Below are 27,302 nucleotides of genomic sequence, written 5' to 3' on the forward strand. Positions count from 1 at the left end.
CAGGCCATCAAATACAAGCCTGTACAACATGTCACTTTCAGACCATGGTGTCCTTCTCTCTTTTTCATGACCCTGGGGAATGACAGGGCACCAAAATGGAAAGAAACAAGAGTCTCTGAGTCACACCATAAAGGAAAGCTACTTGCTAAAAAGGGAACAACTTCCCTGGGCCAGTCAATGAGCAAGAAATAAACCTCTACTATTGTGTTTAGTTACTGAAATGTGGAAGTTGATTATAGAAGGAGGTATAGTAATGCTGCAGAAATTAATAAATTTACCAGATGTTTACCTATCAAATACATACATCATGACAGAATGGGTGCTTCAGTGACTGATTACTAACTGCCTGTGCAGCCTCCAACAAAAGGAGGGCTGCTGTCTCCTCTGAAAACTGGAGAGTGATGTCTACCTTGCAAGACTGTTTTAAGAATGAAAGAGCACAGCACATGTGTCTATGTCTGGTACAGAGCAAGTGCTCAGAGTTCATGGTTATTATTTAAACAAGTATATAAAACAGATGATCAGTTCAGTTCAGTTCAGTTCTCAGTCATGTCGGACTATTTACAACCCCATAGGCGGCAGGACACCAGGCCTCCCAGTCCATCAGCAACTCCCACAGTTTACTCAAACTCATATCCATTGAGTTGGTGATGCCATCCAACCAGCTCATCCTCTGTCGTCCCCTTCTCCTCCAGCCTCCAATCTTTCCCAGCATCAGGGTCTTTTCCAATGAGTCAGTTCTTCGCATCATGTGGACAAAGTACTGGAGTTTCAGCTTCAGCATGAATCCTTCCAATGAATTTTAGGGACTGATTTCCTTTACGATGGATTGGTTGGATCTCTAGGCAGTTCAAGGGACTCTCAAGAGTCTTCTCCAACACCACAATTTAAAAGCAACAATTCTTTGGTGCTCAGCCTTCTTTACAGTTCATCTCTCACATCCATACATGACTACTGGAAAAACCATAGCTGTGACTAGATGGACATTTGTTGGCAAAGTAATGTCTCTACTTTTTAATATGCTGTCTAGGGTGGTCATAACTTTTCTTCCAAGGAGCAAGCATCTTTTAATTTCATGGCTGCAGTCACCATCTGTGGTGATTTGGGGCGCCAAAAAATAAAGTCTGTCACTGTTTCCCCATCTATTTGCCATGAAGTGATTGGATCAGATGTTATGATCTTAGTTTCCTGAATGTTGAGCTTTAAGCCAAGTTTTTCACTTTCCTCTTTCACTATCATCAAGAAGCTCTTTAGTATGTCTTCGCTTTCTGCCATAAGGGTAGTGTCATCTGCATATCTGAGGTTATTGATATTTCTCCTGGCAATCTTGATTCCAGCTTGTGCTTCCTCCAGCCTGGCGTTTCTCATGATGTACTCTGCATAGAAGTTAAATAAGGTGTCCATATGTGTGTGGATTTATCTCTAGGCTTTCTTTTTGTTCCATTGATCTATAAGTCTGTCTTTGTGCCAGTACCATACTGTTTTGATGACTGTGGCTTTGTAGTAGAGCCTGAAGTCAGGCAAGTTGATTCCTCCAGTTCCATTCTTATTTCTCAAGATTGCTTTGGCAATTCGAGGTTTTTTGTATTTCCATACAAATCTTGAAATTATTTGTTCTAGTTCTGTGAAAAATATGGCTGGTAGCTTGATAGGGATTGCATTGAATTTGTAAATTGCTTTGGGTAGTATACTCATTTTCACTATATTGATTCTTCCAATCCATGAACATGGTATATTTCTCCATCTATTAGTGTCCTCTTTGATTTCTTTCATCAGTGTTTTATAGTTTTCTATATATAGGTCTTTAGTTTCTTTGGGTAGATATATTCCTAAGTATTTTATTCTTTTTGTTGCAATGGTGAATGGAATTGTTTCCTTAATTTCTTTTTCTACTTTCTCATTATTAGTGTATAGGAATGCAAGGGATTTCTGTGTGTTGATTTTATATCCTGCAACTTTACTATATTCATTGATGAGCTCTAGTAATTTTCTGGTGGAGTCTTTAGGGTTTTCTATGTAGAGGATCATGTCATCTGCAAACAGTGAGAGTTTTACTTCTTCTTTTCCAATTTGGATTCCTTTTATTTCTTTTTCTGCTCTGATTGCTGTGGCCAAAACTTCCAGAACTGGAGGCAAGAATATACAATGGAGTAAAGACAATCTCTTTAACAAGTGGTGCTGGGAAAACTGGTCAACCATTTGTAAATGAATGAAACTAGATCACTTTCTAACACCATACACAAAAATAAACTCAAAATGGATGAAAGATCTAAATATAAGACCAGAAACTATAAAACTCCTAGAGGAGAACATAGGCAAAACACTCTCCGACATAAATCACAGCAGGATCCTCTATGATCCACCTCCCAGAATTCTGGAAATAAAAGCAAAAATAAACAAATGGGATCTAATCAAAATTAAAAGCTTCTGCACAACAAAGGAAACTATAAGCAAGGTGAAAAGACAGCCTTCTGAATGGGAGAAAATAATAGCAAATGAAGCAACTGACAAACAACTAATCTCAAAAATATACAAGCAACTTATGCAGCTTAATTCCAGAAAAATAAACGACCCAATCAAAAAATGGGCCAAAGAACTAAATAGACATTTCTCCAAAGAAGACATACGGATGGCTAACAAACACATGAAAAGATGCTCAACATCACTCATTATCAGAGAAATGCAAATCAAAACCACAATGAGGTACCACTTCACACCAGTCAGAATGGCTGCAATCCAAAAATCTGCAAGCAATAAATGCTGGAGAGGGTGTGGAGAAAAGGGAACCCTCCTACACTGTTGGTGGGAATGCAAACTAGTATAGCCACTATGGAGAACAGTGTGGAGATTCCTTAAAAAACTGCAAATAGAACTACCTTATGACCCAGCAATCCCACTGCTGGGCATACACACCGAGGAAACCAGAATCGAAAGAGACACATGTACCCCAATGTTTATCGCAGCACTGTTTATAATAGCCAGGACATGGAAACAACCTAGATGTCCATCAGCAGATGAATGGATAAGAAAGCTTTGGTACATATACACAATGGAGTATTAATCAGCCGTTAAAAAGAATTCATTTGAATCAGTTCTGATGAGATGGATGAAACTGGAGCCGATTATACAGAGTGAAGTAAGCCAGAAAGAAAAACACCAATACAGTATTCTAACACATATATATGGAATTTAGAAAGATGGCAATGACGACCCTCTATGCAAGACAGGAAAAAAGACACAGCTGTGTATAACGGACTTTTGGACTCAGAGGGAGAGGGAGAGGGTGAGATGATTTGGGAGAATGGCATTGTATCATGTATACTATCATGTAAGAATTGAATCGCCAGTCTATGTCTGACGCAGGATACAGCATGCTTGGGGCTGGTGCATGGGGATGACCCACAGAGATGTTATGGGAAGGGAGGTGGGAGGGGGGTTCATGTTTGGGAACACATGTAAGAATTAAAGATTTTAAAATTAAAAAAAAATAAAAAACTAAAAAAAAAAAAAAAAGTTAAATAAGCAGGGTGACAATATACAGCCTTGACATAGTCCTATTTGGAACCAGTCTGTTGTTCCATGTCCAGTTCCAACTGTTGCTTCCTGACCTGCATACAGATTTCTTAGGAAACAGGTAAGGTGGACTGGTATACTCATCTCTTCAGAATTTTCCAGTTTGTTGTGATCAACACAGTCAAAGGCTTTGGCATAGTCAATAAAGCAGAAATAGATGTTTTCTGGAACTCTCTTGCTTTTTTGATGATCCAGTGAATGTTGGCAATTTGATCTCTGGTTCCTCTGCCTTTTCTAAAACCAGCTTGAACATCTGGAAGTTCACAGTTCACATACTGTTGAAGCCTGGCTTGGAGAATTTTGAGCATTACATTGCTAGCATGTGAGATGAGTGCAACTGTGCGGTAGTTTGAGCATTCTTTGGCATTGTCTTTCTTTGGGATTGGAACGAAAACTGCCCTTTTCCAGTCTGGTGGCCACTGCTGAGTTTTCCAAATTTGCTGACATATTGAGTGCAGCACTTTCACAGCATCATCTTTTAGGATTTGAAATAGCTCTACTCCATCACTCCACTAGCTTTGTTCATAGTGATGCTTGCTAAGGCCCACTTGACGTCACATTCCAGGATGTCTGGCTCTAGGTGAGTGATCACAACATCATGCTTATCTGGGTTATGAAGATCTTTGTTGAAGTAAAAAAGATCTGGAGAAGAGAATGGCAAATCACCTCAGTTATTCTTGCCTTGAGAACCCCATGATTAGTATGAATAGGCAAAAAGATAGGACACTGAAGGATGAACTCCCAAGTAAGTAGGTACCCCAATATGCTATTGGAGATCAGTGGAGAGAGAACTTCAGAAAGAATGAACAGACGGAGTCAAAGCAACAACACCCAGTTATGGATGTAACCGGTGATAGAAGCAAGGTTCAGTGCTGTAAAGAGCAATACTGAAAGGAACCTGGAATGTCAGGTCCATGAATCAAGGCAAACTGGAAGTGGTCAAGCAGGAGATGGCAAGAGTGCACATCGATATTTTAGGAATCAGGGAACTAAAATGGACTAGAATGGGTGAATTTAACTCAGATGATCATTATATCTGCTACTGTGGGCAAGAATCCCTTAGAAGAAATGGATGAGGCATCATAGTCAACAAAAGAGTCTGAAATGCAGTACGTGGATGCAGTCTCAAAAATGACAGAATGATCTCTGTTCGTTTCCAAGGCAAACCATTCAATATCATGGTAATCCAAGTCTATGCCCTGACCAGTAATGCTGAAGAAACTGAAGTTGAATGGTTGTATGAAGACCTACAAGACCTTCTAGAAAGTGAAAGTGAAGTTGCTCAGTCATATCCGACTCTTTGCGACCCCATGGACTGTAGCCTACCAGGCTCCTCCCTCCATGGGATTCTCCAGGCAAGAGTACTGGAGTGGGTTGCCATTTCCTTCTCCAGAGTATCTTCCCGACCCAGGGATCGAACCTGGGTCTCCTGCATTCCAGGCAGACGCTTTAACCTCTGAGCCACCAGGGAAGCCCACACCTTCTAGAACTAACACCCAAAAAAGATGTCCTTTTCATTATAGGGGACTGGAATGCAAAAGTATGAAGTCAAGACATACCTGGAGTAATAGGCAAATTTGGCCTTGTAATACAGAATGAAGCAGGGCAAAGGCTAATAGAGTTTTGCCAAGAGAATGCACTGGTCATAGCAAACACCCTCTTCCAACAACACAATAGAAGACTCTATACATGGACATCACCAGGTAGTCAATACCAAAATCTGATTGATTATATTCTTTGCACCCAAAGATGGGGAACCTCTATACATTTGGCGAAAACAAGACCAGGAGCTGACTGTGGCTCAGATCATGAGCTCCTTATTGCCAAATTCAGACTTAAATTGAAAAGAGTAGGGAAAACCACTAGACCATTCAGATATGACCAAAATTAAATCCCTTACAATTATACAGTGGAAGTGACAAATAGATTCAAGTGATTAGGTCTGATAGTTAAGAGTTCCTGAAGAACAATGGAGAGAGGTTCGTGACATTTTACAGGAGACAGGGATCAAGACCATCCCCAAGAAAAAGAAATGCAAAAAGGCAAAATGGTTGTCTGAGGAGACCTTACAAACAGCTATGAAAAGAAGAGCAGGAGAAAAGGAAAGATATACCCATTTGAATGCAGAGTTCCAAAGAATAGCAAGGAGAGATAAGAAAGCCTTCCTCAGTGATCAATGCAAAAAATAGATGAAAACAACAGAATGGGAAAAACTAAAGATGTCTCCAATAAAATCAGAGTTACCAAGGGAACATTTCATACAAAGATGGGCACAATAAAGGACAGAAATGGTATGAATCTTACAGAAGCAGAAGATATGAAGACAAGGTCCCAAGAATACACAGAAGAACTATACAAAACAGATGATAACTATTCTCAAAAGGAGAGGTACTGCTTTTCCTGCATCAAACTAAAAAGTATATTTTCTTATTGCTTAGTAAATCACGCTGCACCTACTTCTTAAGACGATTTGACAGAGTAAAAAACCACATTTTCCAGGAACCATAGTTGAAACAAATTATAAATACCAGAAGCATTAAACTTGGTCAACTTTGGACCATTAGTATGCTTCCTAAAATTTATAAAGTGCTAATTGTATTCATTAAGAAATGCAGAAAACCTTACAGTTTAATGGTGAATGTAATATTGCTTCTCATTTTAGCATATCTAAAATGATGGGGAAACATTCTCACTGTCGCTAAGCTAAAGGGCTATCAACTTGGGTTTTTCAATCAATTATAAATTTCTGTTTCCAGTCTTGCCTAACAGGAGATGAATGATGGATGAAAAACAAATATAAACTATTATACACATATATAACATAGATACCCATCGGTTTATGCAACAAATGCATTTTACCAAGTATCTGGTTACCTATAATGTACTAAATGCTATGCCAAGTATAATACACAGGCCCAGTTTCAAGTATAGTGTTTCATGTACTAAAACTAGTTCATGTACTAAAACACCAACAAAGGCAATGAGGGAAATGGAACTACAGATTAAAACGGCCGTATGAGTAAAGAAGCCTAGTGGCAGAGTCACAGTGAAGATGAGAGGTAATGTGTAACAAAGGGCTATGGCAAAGAATAGGAGTGAGTTTCCTTCTAAGAGGGCTTCCCCAGTGGTTCAGTGGTAAAATATCTGACCGCAATGCAGGAGATGCTGGAAAGGCAGGTTCGATCCCTGGCTCAGGAAGATCCCCTGGAGGACGGCATGGCAACTCACTCCAGTATTCTTGCCTGGAGAATTCCATGAACAGAGGAGGCTGGTGACCTACAGTCCATGAGGTCACAAAGAGTCGGACACGAATGAAGTGGACTGAGCATGCATGCTTCTTCTTAGAACTACAGTGAATTATTTCTGAAAGTAAAGGAAATTGCCAGATATATCAAGGTCCTATGGTAAACTGAGTTGTTCTACAGCAAAATAGAAGTCTGATTTCACCAACATGAATATATAAATGGCAATTTAAAACATTATGTGCTTTTATCCATGGCACAGATATCACTTAGAATAGGCCTGTTTTCTGAATCTTTTTTTTTTCCCACTGTGACAAGAAATATAACTTACCTCACTGAAAGCAAAAGCATGCTAATAATGTACAATTAATTCCATCTCCAGACCTGGTATAGACCATGGTTAGCATTAATCCATTCAAGGAACTTTAATAATAAAGATGTGGTAAGAAGCTTATTATGTACATTTGACCCCATGCACTTTGAGGGCAGAGCTGTCCATATCTTTTCAATGCCTAAAGCTCATGTTCAATTGTCAGTCATGTCTGACTCTTTGCATCCCCATGGACTGTATGTAGCCCATCAGGCTCCTCTGTCCATGGGATTGCCCAGGCAAGAATACTGGAGTGGGTTGCCATTTTCTTTTCCAGGCCATCTTCCTGACCCAAGGATCGAACCCACATCTCCTGTGTCTCCTACATTGGCAAGCAGATTCTTTTACCAGTGAATCACTTGGGAAGACCTCAATACCTAATGCTGAACTAAAAATCCATAGGCTGAAACTACAGTGACTTTGGCATTCTTCTTTCCCAGACTCCAGGTTAAAGGACCCAGAAGGCAACACCCGTTTTGAATCTCCCAGTCATTACAAGGAGGCCAATTCTTGGATCTGGGATACTCTTTCAAGTCCAGTCTCCTGAATTTATGAAAGGAAACCTGAAATCCTGAGACTGTAATTGTGCCCACAACCATGTAACCACTTACGGGCTGGGTGGAGATAGATCCCAAGGTGCCACACCATGCTCTTTTGTACTCTCTCCCCATTCCCAGCCTCGTCATCAACAGTAAGCTTTGCTGCTTTCAAATCTTCTCATTCAACATTAAAATACCTTCTCAGAATGCAGACAGGAAGGTGGAAAAGGAAACCCATCCTTCACACTATGTACATTTGTGCCTGGGTTTCAGAGATTTAGGAAATGAAACTGTACTCTCTCTACAAGAAGGAGACCTGTCAAAATGATTCTGCTACATCAGTCTACGTACTGTTCCTGGCTTCTTTTGGTTCCATGTAGTAGGGTTGGCTCCTGATTGAAAGACAGAATTTTAGATGACTTCATAGCAAGACAGTTACTGTGACAGGTTTCAAAGTCCAACAACATTTCTTCTCATTTAAGTTCTTCTTTCTCAAAGGTGTCTCTGGCTGTCTAATAGAAAGCACATCTTTAATATATGTTAATACTGAAACTGCTTTTCCTATACAAGATATGTCTATCTTTGGGCCCAGAAAAATCTATCTAGATCATAGTAACTATCCCCTCAATAGTGCTGAGCCTAACACCCTATTCTTAAAAATAAGTGGTGCCCCAGAGGCATAGGCATGATCATATTAGTTCTTTTAAAGCATATACTTTATAGATCTGTATGTGATAAATATTCAAAGATATTTCCTCTGGCATACAAGTCTTTTGATGAAACATGCCCCATTGAACACAGAAGTTTGAGAAGATTATTTTAAGTTGGGTACTTTGTTCCATGTTTAATTGCCACTTACAAAGGCTGTAAAGTAGACAGCATCCATTCTGTCTGATCTTAGCATCTCTAGACTTTTGTAGAATATTTTCCACTTGACTGTACTAGGAACTTTCACATATATTATTAGCCTAGCCAAAATGCATTCTACACAACAATGGTTCCACTAAGATGCTTCTCAAGAAAAGTGTACCATGGTCAAACACATTAGAAAAACTCAATACACATTGAATATTTTTTTCTTAGATATTTACCATGTATTATTAACAGTTTATTAATAGTTCCGAGAAGTCTTATAGTAAAGAAACTTATTAACCTTGTTTAAACCAGAATTTCTCAAATTCACTGCCCATATGACAAATAGAAACTAGGAGAATTCTGCAAACTTACAAAGGGATGATCACACATTACAGCAAGCACCATTTCTAATTCTTTCCCAATTTACATGTAATGTTTTATGTTATTTAGAAAAGACCTCTCGGCTTTTATATCCTTCTTAGTCCACAAGCTATACCATGACAAGACTCTTCAGTCTTGCTTACTATAGATGACCTAACACATGGTTATGTCTCAAAAATAACTCTAAATGAGCAAATTGACAGATTTCATTATTAAAAAGATACATCCAAGAAAACAGAACAAATCAGCAGGTTAAATATTCTATAAGGTTACTCTCTCATCTCTTAACTGAGTCAGTATTTATAAAGGGGGGATTGGAATGGATTAAAATAGATTTAAGAGGAAAAACTCTCAGATGCCCACTATAATCTGGGATTCAGAATTCAGCTTTTGAAAGCCCACTGTTAAGTAAAACTTAGGAAAAAATTTAATATGGTATGTTATAGGAGCAAATATGTTTAAATAGAAAGGCAGAAATTGTTGCTAGTTTAAAATAAAGTATAAAAGCATAATATACATATATTTATGAGTTGGACTTAAAAAATCTGGATGCAAATACAGTAAGGTGTTAAAAGCAGTGGGATTATTATGATTTTATTTTCTTATTCCTATTCCAATCTTCTGCTTTAATGAAAGCATCCTTTCTCCCAAATCCTTGACAGATGGTAACCCAAATTTTGCTTGGATATGTCTAGTAACAAAAGTCTCTACCTGGCAAGGCTCAGTTTGCACTTTTGGATGGTGACAACTAAAATATATATATACACACTCACCTAGTATTTTCACCATAACTACACTAAAACTGATTCTATCTTTAAAGATGCAGCTGATATGTGACTTGAGAACTCTGTCACCAACTATACCTCAAAGACAAAGGAAATGATCAAAAATAAGCAGAGCTTTCTTTCATTAAAGCATGCTCTATGCCTACTTGGTTATCACTCTGCCCATCTTATTTGATCTGATCCTCAAATTTTTGCATGGATAGCTTCCTTACAACTACTCCTGGATTAAAAACAATAGCCCAAAATATGTCTAGAGATATATTAGTGGATTTTTTTTTTTTGGTGGAAAAAGCACACAATATAAAACATACTATTTTAGCCATAATTAACTGTACAGTTCAGTGGCACTAAGTATATTCACATTGTTGTGTAAACTGTTACCATCATCCATCACCTGAATTTTTCAGTTTCTTGAAGTGAAATTCCATCCCCATCAAACACGAAGTCCCCACCCCTCATCTTCACCCCGCCTCCAACCCCTGGCACATACCCATGTACTTTCTGACTCTATGAATTTGGCTTTTCTTGGTGCCTCGTATAAGTGGTATCCAACAGTGTCTGTCTGAACCTACTATGAAAGTGAAAGTGTCTGACTCTGTGACCCCATGGACTATACTGCTACTGCTAAGTCACTTCAGTCGTGTCCGACTCTGTGCGACCCCATAGACGGCAGCCCAATGGGCTCCCCCGTCTCTAGGATTCTCCAGGCAAGAACACTGGAGTGGGTTGCCATTTCCTTCTCCAATGCATGAAAGTGAAAAATCAAAGTGAAGTCGCTCAGTCATATCCGACTCTTAGCGACCCCATAGACTGCAGCCTACCAGGCTCCTTCATTCATAGGATTTTCCAGGCAAGAGTACTGGAGTGGGGTGCCATTGCCTTCTCCGATGGACTATACAGTCCATGGAATTCTCAAGGCCAGAATACTGCAGTGGGTAGCCTTTCCCTTCTCTAAGAGATCTTCCCAACCCAAGGATTGAACCCAGGTCTCCCACATTGCAGGCAGATTATTTACCAGCTGAGCCACCAGGGAAGCCCAAGGGAAGTACCTATTGTATATTGGAATTAATTTTTAAGGTTAATAATATATGTCCCACAAACAGATTGCACCTTCTTTTTCTCCTCTGTGCTATACAGTAGGTTCTCATTAGTTATCTATTTTATACATAGCAGTGTACATACGTCAGTCCCATTCTCACAATATATCCTCCCCTCTTCCCCCTGCTTGGTGTCCATACATTTGTTCTCTCCATCTGTATCATTATTTCTGCTTTGCAAATAGGTTCATCTGTCCTATTATTTCCAGACCATTCATTCTTCAATTAAAAAGATGTTATAAACTTGTGTTCATTTTCTCCTTTATAGGAACTCTCTTACTAGATCTCTCTCTTTTGGCATGCCCTAGGTCCCCCGTCGGAGAAGGCAACGGCACCCCACTCCAGTACCCTTGCCTGAAAAATCCCATGGACGGAGCAGCCTGGTAGGCTGCAGTCCAAGCGGTCGCTAAGAGTCGGACACAACTGAGCGACTTCACTTTGATTTTTCACTTTCATGCATTGGAGAAGGAAATGGCAACCCACTCCAGTATTCTTGCCTAGAGAATCCCAGGGATTGGGGAGCCCATTGGGCTGCCGTCTCTGGGGTCGCACAGAGTTGGACACGACTGAAGCGACTTAGCAGCAGCAGCAGCAGCAGCAGCAGATCCACCATCACGTGGTTAAGTGCAACTGGACACTTCTCCACCGAGGAACGGCTCACCTTTCAAACTGTAACAGAGAAGCAGAGATGAGTAGTGGAGGAGACAAGTACCTGCCTCGGACAAGAGCCTCCAAAGGAATCAGCTCCTCATAAAATTCTTCTTCTACTCCATCTCTACCCAAAGGAAACTTTTCAAAAATGCGACTCATTGTTTTCACTGCTCATTTTATAGAAACACTAGGCTAAGCATAAAAACGAAATATCTAAAAGAGCATCCAAACTTCACAATAAGGTGTCTGCTTTATATAAATGCAGTGCACACAACGCATTCACTTATCTCTGTCCCACAACTCCCAACTGTATTTAAGCCACCACTGTGTTTCTCCTGTATTATTAATACTGTCTCTCGGTAGCCAAGCTTGTTCCCTCTCACTCACTTTACACATTTTGCCGGAGGCAGCTTCTCAAAATGCAATTCTGATCATGCCATTGCCCTGTTTATAATTCTTTCAATAGTGATCTATAGTCCTCAGGATAGAGTGTAAACTTCTTCGTACGCATATCAGCATCTGTGTATTTTTCCAGCCTCCTCTCCAGAAATGTCCAATCTCAGAGGTTATTTTTTCAGAATACTGAACTCATTTAATTTCTGTGACTTGCTAGGCTACCCAATAGTTAGAACTTTACACAAGCAGTTTCTTCTGCCTGTATTAATTGCCCCTTTCCCTCCTGTCTAGCCATCTTCTCTTCATTTGGGCAACTTCTATTCACTTTTGTGGTCCTAAAGTACATACTACCTCCTCAATAAAGTCATTTCTACTGACTGATTCTCCACCTCTACTGCAATCCTCTGCCCCTGCATACACAGAACCATAGCGTTTTCTCTGTCCTGGTCATAGTACTCACTATAATATCCTTAGCACCACTGATGACTAGAGTGAGTAGTAAATACAAAAATATCAGTTGAACACATGGAGGAGTGGATAAAGCACTTCTGAATACAGAAATGAAAGGCCAATGCAACCCAACACCCTGCAGTGTGAGGAGCAGTTAGAGGAGATTGTTTGAAGACGTCTAAGGGAAAAGGAGTAATGTTCATGTAGATTCACTTTGTCATGTATTAACAAAGCCACTGCTTGTAAGGAAAAAAGACCATCTTTGTGTAACTCCAGAGCTAGAAACCAGGGCAAATTGGGAGAAATTTTAGGAGCAAAATTCAACTTAACAGGAGACATAATTATCTGAAAATTAGAGCTATCAAAATGTAGATGTCTGCTATAAAATAAAAAGAACACCCTGTCATGCAGTTCGGTGTAGAAAAAAGATTTTAAAAATCCCTTGCTAGAGAATCATTGAAGGTATCAATGATGTAGAAAAGACAGAAATATAAGATGAATATTTTAAAGAGACAGCATCATAATTATAGTTGGAGTGAGAAATACATACTAGATGACTACTACTACTAGCACGACCACCACTACCCAGTATTAAGGGCTTAGTGTTCACAAACACAATGTTTCCTGTTTTATATAAGTTACTTACAGCCTTCACAAAAACTGAAAATTATTATCCTCTTTGTTTCAGAATTAGGAAATTGAGAATTCAGTTACTTATTCAATAAACACAGTTAAATGACTGAGCAGGATTTAAACTCAGAGCTGTCTGTTTCCAAAGCCACCACAACTACATGTGAAGCTCCAGAGCTGAAATGCACGGCACTAGAGTTCAGAAGAGACAGGAGCTGCCATTCGTTGCCTCTGCCTGCCCAAATTCCACTTCTCCAATTTCTGGTTATAGCAACTTAAACCTCTCCCTTAGGAAACAAACCCTCTCTTCCACTGTTTGCATGTTGTTTGCAACTCTTGAGATGTTCATGTGAGACAAACATGGCTAGACTATTTCATCCTTCTGGTTTAGAGATGGTCATGTGACTCCAGCTATATTACTGAGATTCAAGCCTATGACTTCTACTGTAGCAATTTGGAAAAAGAAGCTATTTTCCTTTGTGGCCTGGAACATTGAAGGTCACAATTTGGAAAGCATTTTTTCCTGGGAACAAAGGCAACAAAAAGGAAAGTACAGCCAAGAGATGGAGAGAGGCCAATTCCTGGTAACACTGTGAGCCCCTAGACAGCCGTGCCTAAAACCAAAACAATCCATTTCTCTTTGCTTAAGCTTGTCTGTGTTTTGTCACTGTTGTTGGCCTTTTAACAACCATACTTAATATATGGAAATTTAAAAGGGGCCATGACAAACTGAAAAACAGATAGGACTTGCAGAGAAAAGAGGAGAAAAGTCTTCCTCATTAGTGAAACAATTTCATTAAATGCCCGCCCTGTATCAGGCCACCTACTTGGAAACAGGCATCAGGAAATTAATAAGCCACCATCTTTGCCCTCAAGGTTCTCAGAGTTTGGTCTGTACACTTCATCCATCGTAAGTGAAAAGTCTCCAGAACTAAATATACTGTGCATTGAATCTAAATTCCTGTAAAATAATCAGGCATGTAGTCAATGATGATGGATTAAATTTTAATCTCCAACACAAATCACTAAAAGAGATACTGATTCATCTATGATATGCTCCAGCCTGGCTCATGCAGACTAATCACAATAGCCTGGCCTCAGCACACAACTGGTTAGGCTACATTGGAAGGCACATTGATTTTACACAGGTTAGTTTGTGGCATGTTATTAGGTCAGCAGTGAAATGCATACATTTATATATTAATTCAGTGGCTTTCTTTATGCCACCTTGAAAAAGATTAATATGCTTTTTCCTCCCATGCAGTCCTATCTTTCTAGGTCTCCTCTGCAGATAGAGATAATAAATGTAAATTTCAGAGAGGCATCAACTCAACATCGGCAATCTGCTGTCTTCCAAATGCTTGACATGTTACTGTGATGAACTACTTCATAAAAAAGATATCACTGAACACAGCTCATGTGCCAATAGCTTTTCTTCATACTTTGGATTCCAGCAGACAAGGAATCTTTATCAAATTTACCAAGAAGAAAGAAAAAAAATAACTCTTTAATTCAGTAATAAGACTGGGTATTCTGCTGCTGCTGCTAAGTCGCTTCAATCGTGTCCAACTCTGTGTGACCCCAGAGACGGCAGCCCACTAGTCTCCTCTGTCCCTGGGATTCTCCAGGTAAGAACACTGGAGCAGGTTGCCATTTCCTTCTCCAATGCATGATAGTGAAAAGTGAAAGTGTAGTCGCTCAGTTGTGCACGACTCTTCGCGACCCCATGGACTGCAGCCCACCAGGTTCCTCCATCTATGGGATTTTCCAGGCAAGAGTACTGGAGTGGGGTGCCATTGCCTTCTCTGACCAGGTGGTGCTAGTGGTAAAGAATTCACCTGCCAATGCCAAAGACATAAGAGATGTAGGTTTGATCCCTGGGTTGGTAAGATCCCCAGGAGGAGGGAATGGCAACCCACTCCAGTATTCCTACCAGGGGAATCCCATGGACAGAGGAGCCTAGTCACAAAGAGTCAGACACGACTGAAGTGACTACGCACAAGCAAAATTCCAGAAGATTACAAGTACTTCATTCCAGAGCCTGCTTTCATGCTGTTGAAAAGCCAGGGAATTGGAAAATTTTCTAGGTCTTTCTGACTTGTGGCACCACAGGTTCTATAAATGTTCCTCCACAAATTTTCCTGGTAAAAACTATTCTTTGTTCCATGCTCTTCTTCTGAGTCAGAAGCTAATGTGAAAAATTCTTGCTTTCCTAGTGTCACAGAGATCTTCAATAATTTTTCCCAAAGTGGTAGAAAATCGCAAGAATTGGACTAAAGCAGGTAATAAGAGATATTTGAGAAGAGAGACATAGTAAAAAAAAAAAAAAGAAGAAGAAGTCATATTAAACTGTAAACATAATACCATTTGGGTTGAAAACTGTTGAACCTGAATTTTTGAAAAGGAAAATTTCAAATGAATTTTTGGCTTATAGAGTCAAACAGAAAGATTCTGGAAAATATTTTAAATGTAAGGTAAATGTAGGCCTTGACTGTAGGCCATTGATGAAAGGTCCTTAGTTAGAGGTACAGCACACACATGCATCTGGAACTCAGGCATGGCTATTCCTTTTCAGTCGTGTCAGTCTGGCTAGTCATTTATCCTTTTGGTCAGTTTTCTTATTCATAAATTAGTAATATTAATGATCAATTTGGGGGGCATTAAGAGTTAAACAAAATAACATACAAAAGGCATTTATCTCAGTGCCTAATATATAGTAAACACTGGATAAATGGTAGCTAACAAAAGGGAATTATCAGTGGGCACACAATAGTTCTCCCTTATCTGAGATTTTGCTTTCCATGGTTTCAGTTACCTGAGGTCAACCACAATCCAAAAATATTATGTGGAAAATTCCAGAAATAAACAATTCATAAGTTGTACATTGTTTGCCATTCTGAATAGTGTGATGAAATCCTCAGCCATCCCATTCTGCCCTGTCTGTATGTGAAGGGTTCCTATGTCCAGTGTCTCCTGGTCACTTAGCAACCATCTCAATTGCTGAGATATTGCAGTGCTTGTATTCAAGCAATTCCTATTTTATTTAATAATGGTCCCAAAGTGAAAGACTACATATGCTGGCAATTTGGACATGCCAAAGAGAAGTCATGAAGGGCTTCCTTTAAGTAAAAAGATTAAACTTCTTGACCTTATAAGAAAAGAAAAAAGTCCTTTGTGGGGCTCCCAATATCCACGGTAAGAATGAATCCTCTCCATGATACTGTGATGAAGGAAAAAGAAATCTGTGTTCATTTTACTGTTTCACCTCAAGCTACAAAGTTAGACCACAGTGCATGATAAGTGCTTAGTTAAGACAGAAAAGGCATTAAATTTGTACAACAGGTATTTTGAGAGAGAGAGAGACCATATTCAGATAACTTTGGTTATAGTATACTGTTATAACTGTTCTATTTTATTTTTTGTTATGTTGCTAATCTCTTACTGTGTCTAATTTAAAGTGAACTTCATTAGACTTTAAAGTTTAAACTTTATGTGTATATAGATAGGAAAAACACACACAAATTTTATGTGTGTATACACAGAGTTTAATACTATGTGTGATTTTAGGTATCTTCTGGGGAACTCTGGAACATATTCCCCATTATGTTATGATATTTTACCACCCAAAATACAAAAGGAGAATTTGGCAATGGCTCAGACTACTGGCTTCCAGATGATTCGGTGGCAAAGAATAAAAACAAAACCTTTAAGAACTAGCAGGACAGAGTATAGGTATCGCCCTTTAAATGAAATGGACATTTTCCATTTACCTTCAAACACAAGAATAATTGACAAATTTTGTAAAATGAACAAATGAATCATTGCTCCTCCTCTAGGTTTTTTTTCTATTTATGGAAATAATGGTTCAAAGGTCAAAATGACTTGGATGAAAAGTGGAGGAAACTACAGAGAGTGGAGCAAAAAAGCATAGCTTGGCATGGTGGTTTGGGGCTTTCTTTCCATTTTAGGTTTCACCTTCTGCTAAGGAACTTAAGACTCTGGTAGCTTCAAGAGACCCCTCAAGTCACTTGTGATGCAGACCCTGAAGTTCCATCCTAGAATAAGATTCCAGGCCCAGGAAGTTTTGTTCCCCAGCCTCTCAGAAGAAGAATAGACACTTTCTCCCCTCTGGTCTTTATTCTTCTTTACCTCGAGCTCATTATCTCACATTAACTATGCAGTTTGGGTGAGAAATGACTGTATAAATATAGTTTTATGGCTGAAGAGATACTTATAAAACCCTTGGGGTGGGAAAAAAGTTATTGCCTCTTACTGTTTTATGATTATTGTCTTTTGATTACAGAATGTTTTAAGGAAATCTCTCAGTTGTTAAAATGGCTGATTTTTTTCACATTACTGTTATCTTTCTATTATCCACAAGTGATAAAATTAATTTCTCTTCTAAATTCTTACCTAATCCATTCCATATGCATAGCACCAAAAAGCTCTTTTTTAGCCTAAAGCAAAACATGTTTATCTGTGGCTTTGTTGCTAATTTTCCACAGTATCTCTTCAGAACAAAATATTTACGAAAGATATAAATTGATGTCATGGCTGTACAGTAAGCAACAGATATTATTCCCAGCTAGGAAAAAGACAAACTCATGAATCAGAAATCTGTTCATAGCTGCATTACAAAGGATAATTATTTTTTACATTATGGTAAGTGCCCATACTTAGATTTTCTATCAAGGGGTTAAAAGATTATTAGAGACCAGAAATAAATGCCTTCTGAAAAGCTGTAAGACACACTGAAATTCAAGTTGATCATCATTTGATGGTTGGAACTGTGGACTCTAATGAAGCAGCCAACATTCTTCAAAAGAAGAGATGATCAGTGTTGAAGGTGATGGCTGCTGAATAACAAAGCTGCAAGTAATAGGCTTTCTAATCACAGTGTCTTCCCTGCAGAGATGATCAGCTCAGTTTTTTAGGAAACTATATATCTTATAATAATACCAATATGGTAGAAGACAGACTAATCCTCAACATTATGTATTAATACTTTTATAACCCACGAAAAAGACACCATAAACGAGGAAGATAATAATAGGAAACATTTATGAAGCACATATTCTGGGCCAGACAATTTCCATAGTTATCTCAACTAATTTAATGTAACCAACAACCTTACGAGGAAGGTATTCTTGTCATCTTCATTCTCTCTTACATATGAGAAAAACCAAAGGACAGGCAGACACATAAATAAATGTGCTAGGGTCACCAGGTAGGAAGTGAGGAAACCTGAATTCAAATCCACACAGTTTGACTAAAGGGCTGAAGTTTTAACTGGTACAGCATCTGAGGGAAATTACTGACACAGGCTATACTAAAAAACAAATGCATCAGGACATATGCTTAGGCAATAGTGAAGCTGTCATACAAGTGTTTTGATTTTTTTTTCCCCACTCCATACCAAGTTAAAAAAAAAAGAAAAGCTGCATTGAAGGATTATGTAGTTAAGGATTATTCTTTTGAGAAGCAAAACAAAGAAGCTACCCCAAATAACTTCAGTTTAGTTCAGTTCAGTCGCTCAGTCATGTCTGGCTCTTTACGATCTCATGAACCGCAGCACGCCAGGCCTTGATGTCTATCACCAACTCTCGGAGCCTACCCAAACTCATGTCCATTGAGTCAGTGATGCCATCCAACCATCTCATCCTCTGTCGTCCCCATCTCCTCCTGTCCTCAATCTTTCCCAGCATCAGGGTCTTTTCAAATGAGTCAGCTCTTCACATCGGGTGGCCAAAGTATTGGAGTTTCAGCTTCAATATCAGTCCTTCCAATGAATACCCAGGACCTCAAATACTTAGACTTAGGCTTATTAAAAACTCTCTGTTTGTTGACTATAAGAATACAAGCTCTTTCACTTTATCAGATCGAACTATTTTCATAGATTTAAGTTCTAAGTTCAGTCAAATATTTCCGCTAAAGCATACCCTGGGTCTCAAATTATGGATCATGGGGCAGCAGACAGGAAAACACTTTTTGCAATAGGTCAGAAAATCCAGTGTTTATGCTTTAAGCATGCCAGACTTTAAAAAGAAATGAAATTTGCCCCACAAGTAAATGCTTTCAGTAGTTGGTTTTTTGTTTTTGTTTTGTTTTGGAGAGGGGTATGATTAGCTCCAGTGCAATTGTATTCAGTTGTGTGAACATTTAAATCACTTACCTAGACTTTCTCTCAAGGAGTCAAAATCAAATTCACAAAAATTTCTGAGACTGTCTTAGATTCTACATGCCATGTCTAAAAGCAGTTTTTAAAAACATAAAATGCATATATGTTCAGCAGTAGGCTAAGCATTTTGAGAGATATAATAGACACAGATCTTCAAAGCAAAACGTCAGAAGAAATCATCTGTGAAAACATGATAGAGACTTGTAGAGAGTTCAGGTTTAGAGCCAAACAAATCAGGTTGATGAAGATGGTTTACAATTCATCAACAATGTGAACTTGGGTAAGTCACATTAGATACCTCCTAAACCCTTTCAGTGAATCATGAAATGGGGATGACAATTCTATCTGGCAGAACCATTATGAGGTGCAATTAACATATTCATTAAATATTCAGAACACTAACCAGCACACGGAGAAGGCAATGGCACCCCACTCCAGTACTCTTGACTGGAAAATCCCATGGACGGAGGAGCCTGGTAGGCTGCAGTCCATGAGGTCGCTAAGAGTCGGACACGACTGAGTGACTTCACTTTCACTTTCATGCATTGGAGAAGGAAACGGCAACCCACTCCAGTGTTCTTGCCTGGAGAATCCCAGGGACAGAGGAGCCTGGTAGGAGGTCATCTATGGGGTCGCACAGAGTCGGACATGACTGAAGCAACTTAGCAGCAGCAGCAGCAGCAGCCAGCACAGTGTGGGTGCTCAATAAGCTAACAGAATTACCACTGTCTGCTCAAAAGGACCTGCCTATCAATGCAGGAGACATAAAAGATAAGAGATCAAACCCAGGGTTTGATTCCTGGGTTGGGAAGATCCCTTGGAGAAGGGAATGGCAACCTACTCCAGTATTCTTGCCTGCAGAGTCCCATGGACAGAGGAGCCTGGAGAGCTATGGTCCATGAGGTCACAAAGAGTAGGGCACAACTGAAATAGCTTAGCAGCAGTGCAGCAGCTCAACCCTCAACATTTAGGCTATAAAACAGTTATCTCAGTTTTAGAGAAGAGGCAGCATGGGTCAAAAATTAGTGGGTAATATGAGAGAGTTCTCATGGCCTTATACTGAGTTTGTCATATAGCAAGCTCACAATAAATTTTGATAAAGAGTAAAATGTGTATCTGCCTCCTTGTAAACTACTTTTTCTTTAAAATATTCTACTACAGCAGAAACTAACAAAACATTGTAAATCAATTATACTCCAATAAATATAATAAAATAAAATATTCTCAAACCATACTTTTGGTGGCAATAAATATCATGTTTTCACATGTTTACTGATCCTAAGTTATTTCTAAAATGTTCTTTCTTTTAGGTCTATGCCCAAATAGCAATCAGAACAACACATATTTATAACTTTTTTCCTCAAGCTAAAATTTCATTGCAGTTCTTAATAGTATCATATGTTAATAGTTTCCTCTCCTATTTATAAATCTTTTTCATGAAAGTGAAATTGTATTTGGAAACAGATAAAGTCAACACTGCAAAATAAATTAATACCCACCAAATTACCCATGGCAAGAAAAGGGATATTAAAAAAAGATATAATTGTTGCCCCTGTAATTCACATAAAAAATGTCAGAAAAAGGAGAGGGGCAGGAGGAGTAGGGGAAAAGGGGATGGAGAAAAAGAGAAGGAGAAGAAAAGACCAAGGGAAGGAGAAGAGAAAACACGCTTCCTAAATAAAGGTCCCAGTATATTATTTAAAGTAGAAAATGGGTTACTATATGCATAATGAAAACAAACACTTAATAGAAGACTAAAGTTCTTCCCTACCAGGTTTAAGTGGACAACTCATGACCTGTCATTAGTATTCCTTAATAAAAGAATGCTTTCATTTACAATTCATCTTTTTAAGGCAAAATTTCTTGGGTGCAAGTGCAATTCACAGGAATTATGTGAATGAAACTGTTTAAATAATTAAATAAAAACAATTATTTCTATCATCATCTGATAAGAACAGTACTGGTTCCAGACCCAAAGAAAGGTTTCTGAAGGTGCCAGTTGGAATCTTTTCTAGTGGCCCATCAATACTGCAATGATTGTTCTATTCATTTGGGAAGATAATCGCTCAAGGGTATAGTGAGCGGCATTGCTTTCTGGAATTCAAAATCTGGAAAGGTGTTTAGTCTTCTGGAAATTCTTCACTATAAGGCAAAAGAGAGTTGCCTAGAAAATTCTCAGCTTCAGAAATCTTTCTCCATATATTACTGGAGACTGTTTCTGAGAATAAATTAAGATGACATTCTGATTACATACGCACTGCATTTGGTCTACAAAAGAGCAGCTGTTTTACCTTTTGGCATGTATTCGGCAGCACCAATGGATCAAGAGTATCAAGAGGCAGGGGGACATGTCACGTCATGAATTAGTAATAGTATCATGTGATCCAGTTAACAGAGAAAGGGAGGGGATTCATTATAACTCACATGCAAAAATAGGTCAACAGCGAAATTATTTACACTTCCAGTACAAAGAAGCATAGTATATTTATGAATTATATCTGCTTTCATGCCCATTATCTTCTATCTTGTTTATTAGTGACTTCACTAACAGATCTCAGAAAATAAGAATCATTGGTATATAACAACTCTAAAAGAGGAAATTGATTCTCAATTTTTTTTTGTGGGCACATAAAGTTTATTACTAGAGACACAGCATAACAACTAATGGGAGAACACACAGAGAAACAGTTTGCTTAGAGAAGAGAAAAGTAAGGCAGAGATTCAGACCCAAAGAGTGTGGGTATCCCACATAGCGAGGAACACCTGATTCTCTCATTTGAGACAGGCAGACTCACTAAATACCGTTATTCATCCCTATAACCCAAGCATAAGGTCTTAAATTACTAATTTTAAAAATCAGTCTCAAGGCTTAAGTTGTTCTCATTAGATGTTATTGTAAGTACTCCTCTGTATCTTCCTCTCTACACCCATCATGTTGCTCCTACCTCCTAAATATCTAGAAAACTAATATCTGGTCCTCCTTCTACTTCCAACCCCATAAAAAATCATGCACCTTTTAGATGAATGCAGAGGCTCCTAAAAAGCCTTCCTGTTGCTCCTCCTATTGCCCAGCAATGCATGCATGTTCCACATGGCTACCAGCTCTGTGACTATGCATTTCTTCTTTTCCTTTCTCTTATTTTTTCTTTCTTCTTTTTTTAAGAATATGTTCACTTCATTTTAAAAAAAACAATTAACTTGTGACAAATTCAAAGTATATAATAAAGTAAATTTCTTTTTTCATCAACTGTATGCCACACCTCAAAGGTAGCCACTCCAACCACTTGACGTGGGTCTAACTGGATCATACTGTACATGTTTACCTTCAACAGGCATTTTTTTCACATCATGATACATCCAAGACATGCTTCAAATGAGTACATAGAAATGTACATTTTCTTATTTCTACCTAATGTTTTATTGTATTGATTTACAAAAATTTATACATTCATGCCCTCATGGAGTTACTTTTATTTTGGTTTCAATTTTTTCATTAGAAATAATGTTAAGAAAGTCATTGCAAATATATATCTCTGCACTAATGCTGCTGCTGCTGCTGCTAAGTCGTGTCAGTCGTGTCCAACTCTGTGACCCTAGAGACGGCAGCCCACCAGGCTCCTCTGTCCCTGGGATTCTCTAGGCAAGAACACTGGAGTGGGTTGCCATTTCCTTCTCCAATGAATGAAAGTGAAAAGTGAAACTGAAGTCGCTCAGTCCTGTCCGACTCTCAGTGACCCCATGGACTGCAGCCTACGAGGCTCCTCCATCCATGGGATTTCCCAGGCAAGAGTACTGAGTGGGGTGCCATTGCCTTCTCCGCTGCACTAATGCTAGTATTCCTTAATTACAGATTCCTAAATCAAACACTCATGTGAAGTCAAGTGGGCCTTAGGAAGCATCATTACGAACAAAGCTAGTGGAGGTGATGAATTTCAGCTGAGCTATTTCAAATCCTATAAGATGATGCTGTTAAAGTGCTGCACTCAATATGCCAGCAAATTTGGAAAACTCAGAAGTGGCCAGAGGACTGGAAAGGGTCAGTTTTCATTCCAATTCCTAAGAAGGGCAATGTAAAAGAATGTTCAAACTACCTCACAATTGCACTCATTTCACATGCTAGTGAGACAGCTTATTCTTAGGTAGATTGATAAGAAGACCATGGCTCTGGAGGAGGAGGAAGGGACAAACTTTGTTTTTTTTTTTGTTGTTGTTGTTGTTTTTCTTCTACAGTCCTTCCTACTAGTCACATAAATAGTTTGTTTTTTAAGCTCTGAGTTGTTAATGGCAACAATCAATTTCACCTAAAACTAACTTTCTTTAAGCCCAGAGCTAATGATTACCAAACAAAACAACACATCTTACTCAAGGGTATGTTTTTCCTTAAGCTCTGTACTAATGATTCAGTTCAGTTCAGTTCAGTTACTCAGTCGTGTCCGACTCTTTGCGACCCCATGAATCGCAGCATGCCAGGCCTCCCTGTTCATCACCAACTCCCGGAGTTCACTCAGACTCACGTCCATCGAGTCAGTGATGCCATCCAGCCATCTCATCCTTTGTTGTCCCCTTCTCCTCCTGCCCCCAATCCCTCCCAGCATCAGGGTCTTTTCCAATGAGTCAACTCTTTCCATGAGGTGGCCAAAGTACCGGAGTTTCAGCTTTAGCATCATTCCATCCAAAGAAATCCCAGGGCTGATCTCTTTCAGAATGGACTGGTTGGATCTCCTTCCAGTCCAAGGGACTCTCAAGGGTCGTCTCCAACACCACAATTCAAAAGCATCAATTCTTCGGCGCTCTGCCTTCTTCATAGTCCAACTCTCACATCCAGGTGTTGCAAGAGGGCATCAGAGGGCAGACACACTGAAACCATACTCACAGAAAACTAGTCAATCTAATCACACTAGGACCACAGCTTTGTCTAACTCAATGAAACCAAGCCATGCCCATGGGGCAACCCAAGATGGGCAGGTCATGGTGGAGAGGTCTGACAGAATGTGGTCCACTGGAGAAGGGAATGGCAAACCACTTCAGTATTCTTGCCTTGAGAACCCCATGAACAGTATAAAAAGGCAAAATGATAGGATACTGAAAGGGGAACTCCCCAGGTCAGTAGGTGCCCAATATGCTATGGGAGATCAACACTAACGATTATATAACAACAATGTATCTTGCTCAAGGACATGTTTCTCCTTCTTAACAAGAGCCTTCTGTCTAATCTTGTTATCTTAAGATGTATGTTATAGGAGTGGGTTTGGTAAGACCTTTACAACTTTGATTCTTTTGATCTATTGTTAGTAACCAATTGAAAAAGTATACACACACACACACACACACACATATCCCTTGCTAAGACTAGTGACAGGATACTCTCTGTCCCCTTCTGATGTCTATGTCAGAAGCTTTCTCTATCCCTTTCTTACTGTAATAAAACCTTTGCCACACGAAGCTCTGAGTGCCTGAGCCACTTCTCTGGTCCTGAAGCTAAATTTTCTCCTTCGGAGATCACAAATCCAACACCATTCACCAAAAGCTATTACTAGCAAGGTAACACTCAAAATCCTTCAAGCTAGGCTTCAACAGTATGGGAACCACAAACTTCTAGATGTACAAGCTAGATTTAGAGAAGGCAAAGGAACCAGAGATGAAACTGCCAAGAACAGATTATACAAAAAACAAGAGAATTTCAGAAAAAACATCTACGTTGGCTTTATTGACTGTGTCAAAGCCTTTGACTGTGTGGATCACAACAAACTGTGGAAAATTCTTGAAGAAATGGGAATAGCAGACTACCTTATCTGCTTTCTGAGAAACCTGTATGCAGGTCATGAAGCAACAGTTAGCATCAGACACAAAACAATGGACTGGTTCAGAATTGCAAAAGGGTGTATATACAGCATCAAGGCTGTATATTGTCACCCTGTTTATTTAACTTATATACAGAATACATCATGAGAAATGCCAGGCTGGATGAAGCTCAAACTAGAATCAAGATTTCCAGAGAAATATCAATAACTTCAGATATGCAGATGACACCACCCTTATGGCAGAAAGTGAAGAAGAACTAAAGAGCCTCTTGATGAAGGTGAAGGAGGAGAGTGAAATAGCTGGTTTAAAATTCAACAATCAAAAAAACAAAAATCATGGCATCCAGTCCCATCACTTCATGGCAAATAGATGGGGAAACAATGGAAACAGTGACAGGCTTTATTTCCTTGGACTCCAAAATCACTGTGGACAGTGACGATAGCCATGAAATTAACAGATACTTTCTCCTTGAAAGAAAAGCGACGACCAACCCTAAAATCATATTAAAAGCAGAGACATTACTTAGCCAAGAAAGGTCTGTAGAGTTAAAGCTCTGGTTTTTCCTGTAGTCATGTATCGATGTGAGAGCTGGACAATAAAAAAAGGCTGAGCACCGAAGAATTGATGCCTTCAAACTGTGGTGATGGAGAAGACTCTTGACAGTTCTTTGGACAGTAAGGAGATCAAATCAGTCAATCTTAACGTAAATCAACCCTAAACATTTATTGGAAGGACTGATGCAGAAGTTGAAGCTCAATTACTTTGGCCACTTGATGTGAAGAGGTGACTCATCGGAAAAGACCCTGAAGCTGAGAAAGATTGAAAGCAGGAGGGGAAGGGCATGACAGAGGATGAGATGGTTGGATGGTATCACTGACTCGATGGACATGAGTTTGAGCAAACTCTGAGAAATAGTGAAGCCAGGCATGCTGCAGTCCATGGGGTTGCAAAGAGTTGGACATGACAGAGCAACTGAACAGCAACAGCAACAAATCAAAGATAGCTGTATCAAGTAACATATACAAATCCAAGATATGTATATATTACAAATATATACATCAAGCTACATTTAACTTCCATATTGGCATTTTAAATTCCATATTGAAATATTATATTTCCATATTGACAATTTCCATCTTGTCAAATAACCAGCAACTATGTTTTGAACTGTTGAGAGTGCTAATGATATTTTCATGTCTTCCAAAAATAAGGAGGTATCTCTTTATTACTTTATTAGTCCTTTAATTATTTCTGAGATTGAGGCACATTTCACATATTAATTTGCCATTAATGTCTCTTCTTCTCATTTTTCTACTTTCTTTATTGTTACAAATGAGATGCTTATACATCATAGATAATAACACTTCATTCTAACAGGTCTCGCCCCTGCAATTCTGGAAAAGCTGGAGAAAAATCTTCCATTTTATTAATTCCATGTTTTTATCATATAGCTATTAAGCATTTTAGAGATTTCATCCTTTTCTCATGGATCCTAAATTTCATCTTTGCATAGATTAAGCTTCATTGTTCTACATAATTCAGAAACTTACTATTTGGAATGAAGGTCTCATTTTCCTTTTTAAAACTTCCACTGAGATTTTGATAGAAGTTTTATTGTATTTTCAGATCAATGAGGGAAAATTTGTAACACTGGTCTTTATAACATTGGTTCCAACAGTAAGAAAAATGTTTATAAAACTATTCAGTTTTGTTTTTCTTTTCATAAACAACTATCCATATTTAGGGGGTTCCCTGGTAGCTCAGACGGTAAAGAGTCTGCCTGCGGTGCAGGAGATCCGTGTTCAATTCCTTGGTTGGAAAAATCCCTTGGGGAAGGAAATGGCAACCAACTCCAGTATTCTTGCCTGGAAAATCCCATGGATGAAGGAGCCTGACAGGTTACAGTCCATGGGGTTGCAAAGAGTTGGACACAGCTGAGTGACTTCACTTTCACTTGTTCACTTTCATGCATATTTCAAGCTGTATTTCTATCATATTTTCACATATGATTATTGACCCAAACAAAAACTTCCCATTTTTATATAATTATATGGTATCTGTCCACTGTAATATACACCTTTTTACCATCTATGGAGATCATAATATATATTTCTTTTTAATATATTAACATAGTGAACTTCAGGCTTCCCAAGTGATCCTAGTGGTAAAGAACCTGCCTGCCAATACAAGATGTAAGAGAGGCGTGTTCCATCCCCATGCTGGGAAGATTCCCTAAGGAGAGCATTCAACCCACTCCAGTATTCCTGCCTGGAGAATTCCATGAACAGAGAAGCCTTGCGGGCTACAGTCCATAAGGTCGCAAAGAGTCAGACATGACTGAAGTGACAGCACA

The 27,302-nt window shown here is 38.9% G+C and overlaps 1 protein-coding gene and 1 non-coding gene across 4 annotated transcripts in view; both read right to left on the reverse strand.

Moving 5' to 3' along the window:
• Positions 1 to 27,302, reverse strand: part of GABRB2 (gamma-aminobutyric acid type A receptor subunit beta2) — a 298,734-nt gene that overhangs the window by 212,652 nt on the left and 58,780 nt on the right. The window lies entirely within an intron of this gene.
• Positions 4,973 to 5,044, reverse strand: TRNAS-GGA (transfer RNA serine (anticodon GGA)). The gene has a single exon. It is a non-coding gene; the product is annotated as a tRNA-Ser (tRNA).

This window comes from Capricornis sumatraensis, chromosome 9 (assembly GCF_032405125.1).
Source record: "Capricornis sumatraensis isolate serow.1 chromosome 9, serow.2, whole genome shotgun sequence".
In the NCBI taxonomy this organism is placed as follows: Eukaryota; Metazoa; Chordata; class Mammalia; order Artiodactyla; family Bovidae; genus Capricornis; species Capricornis sumatraensis.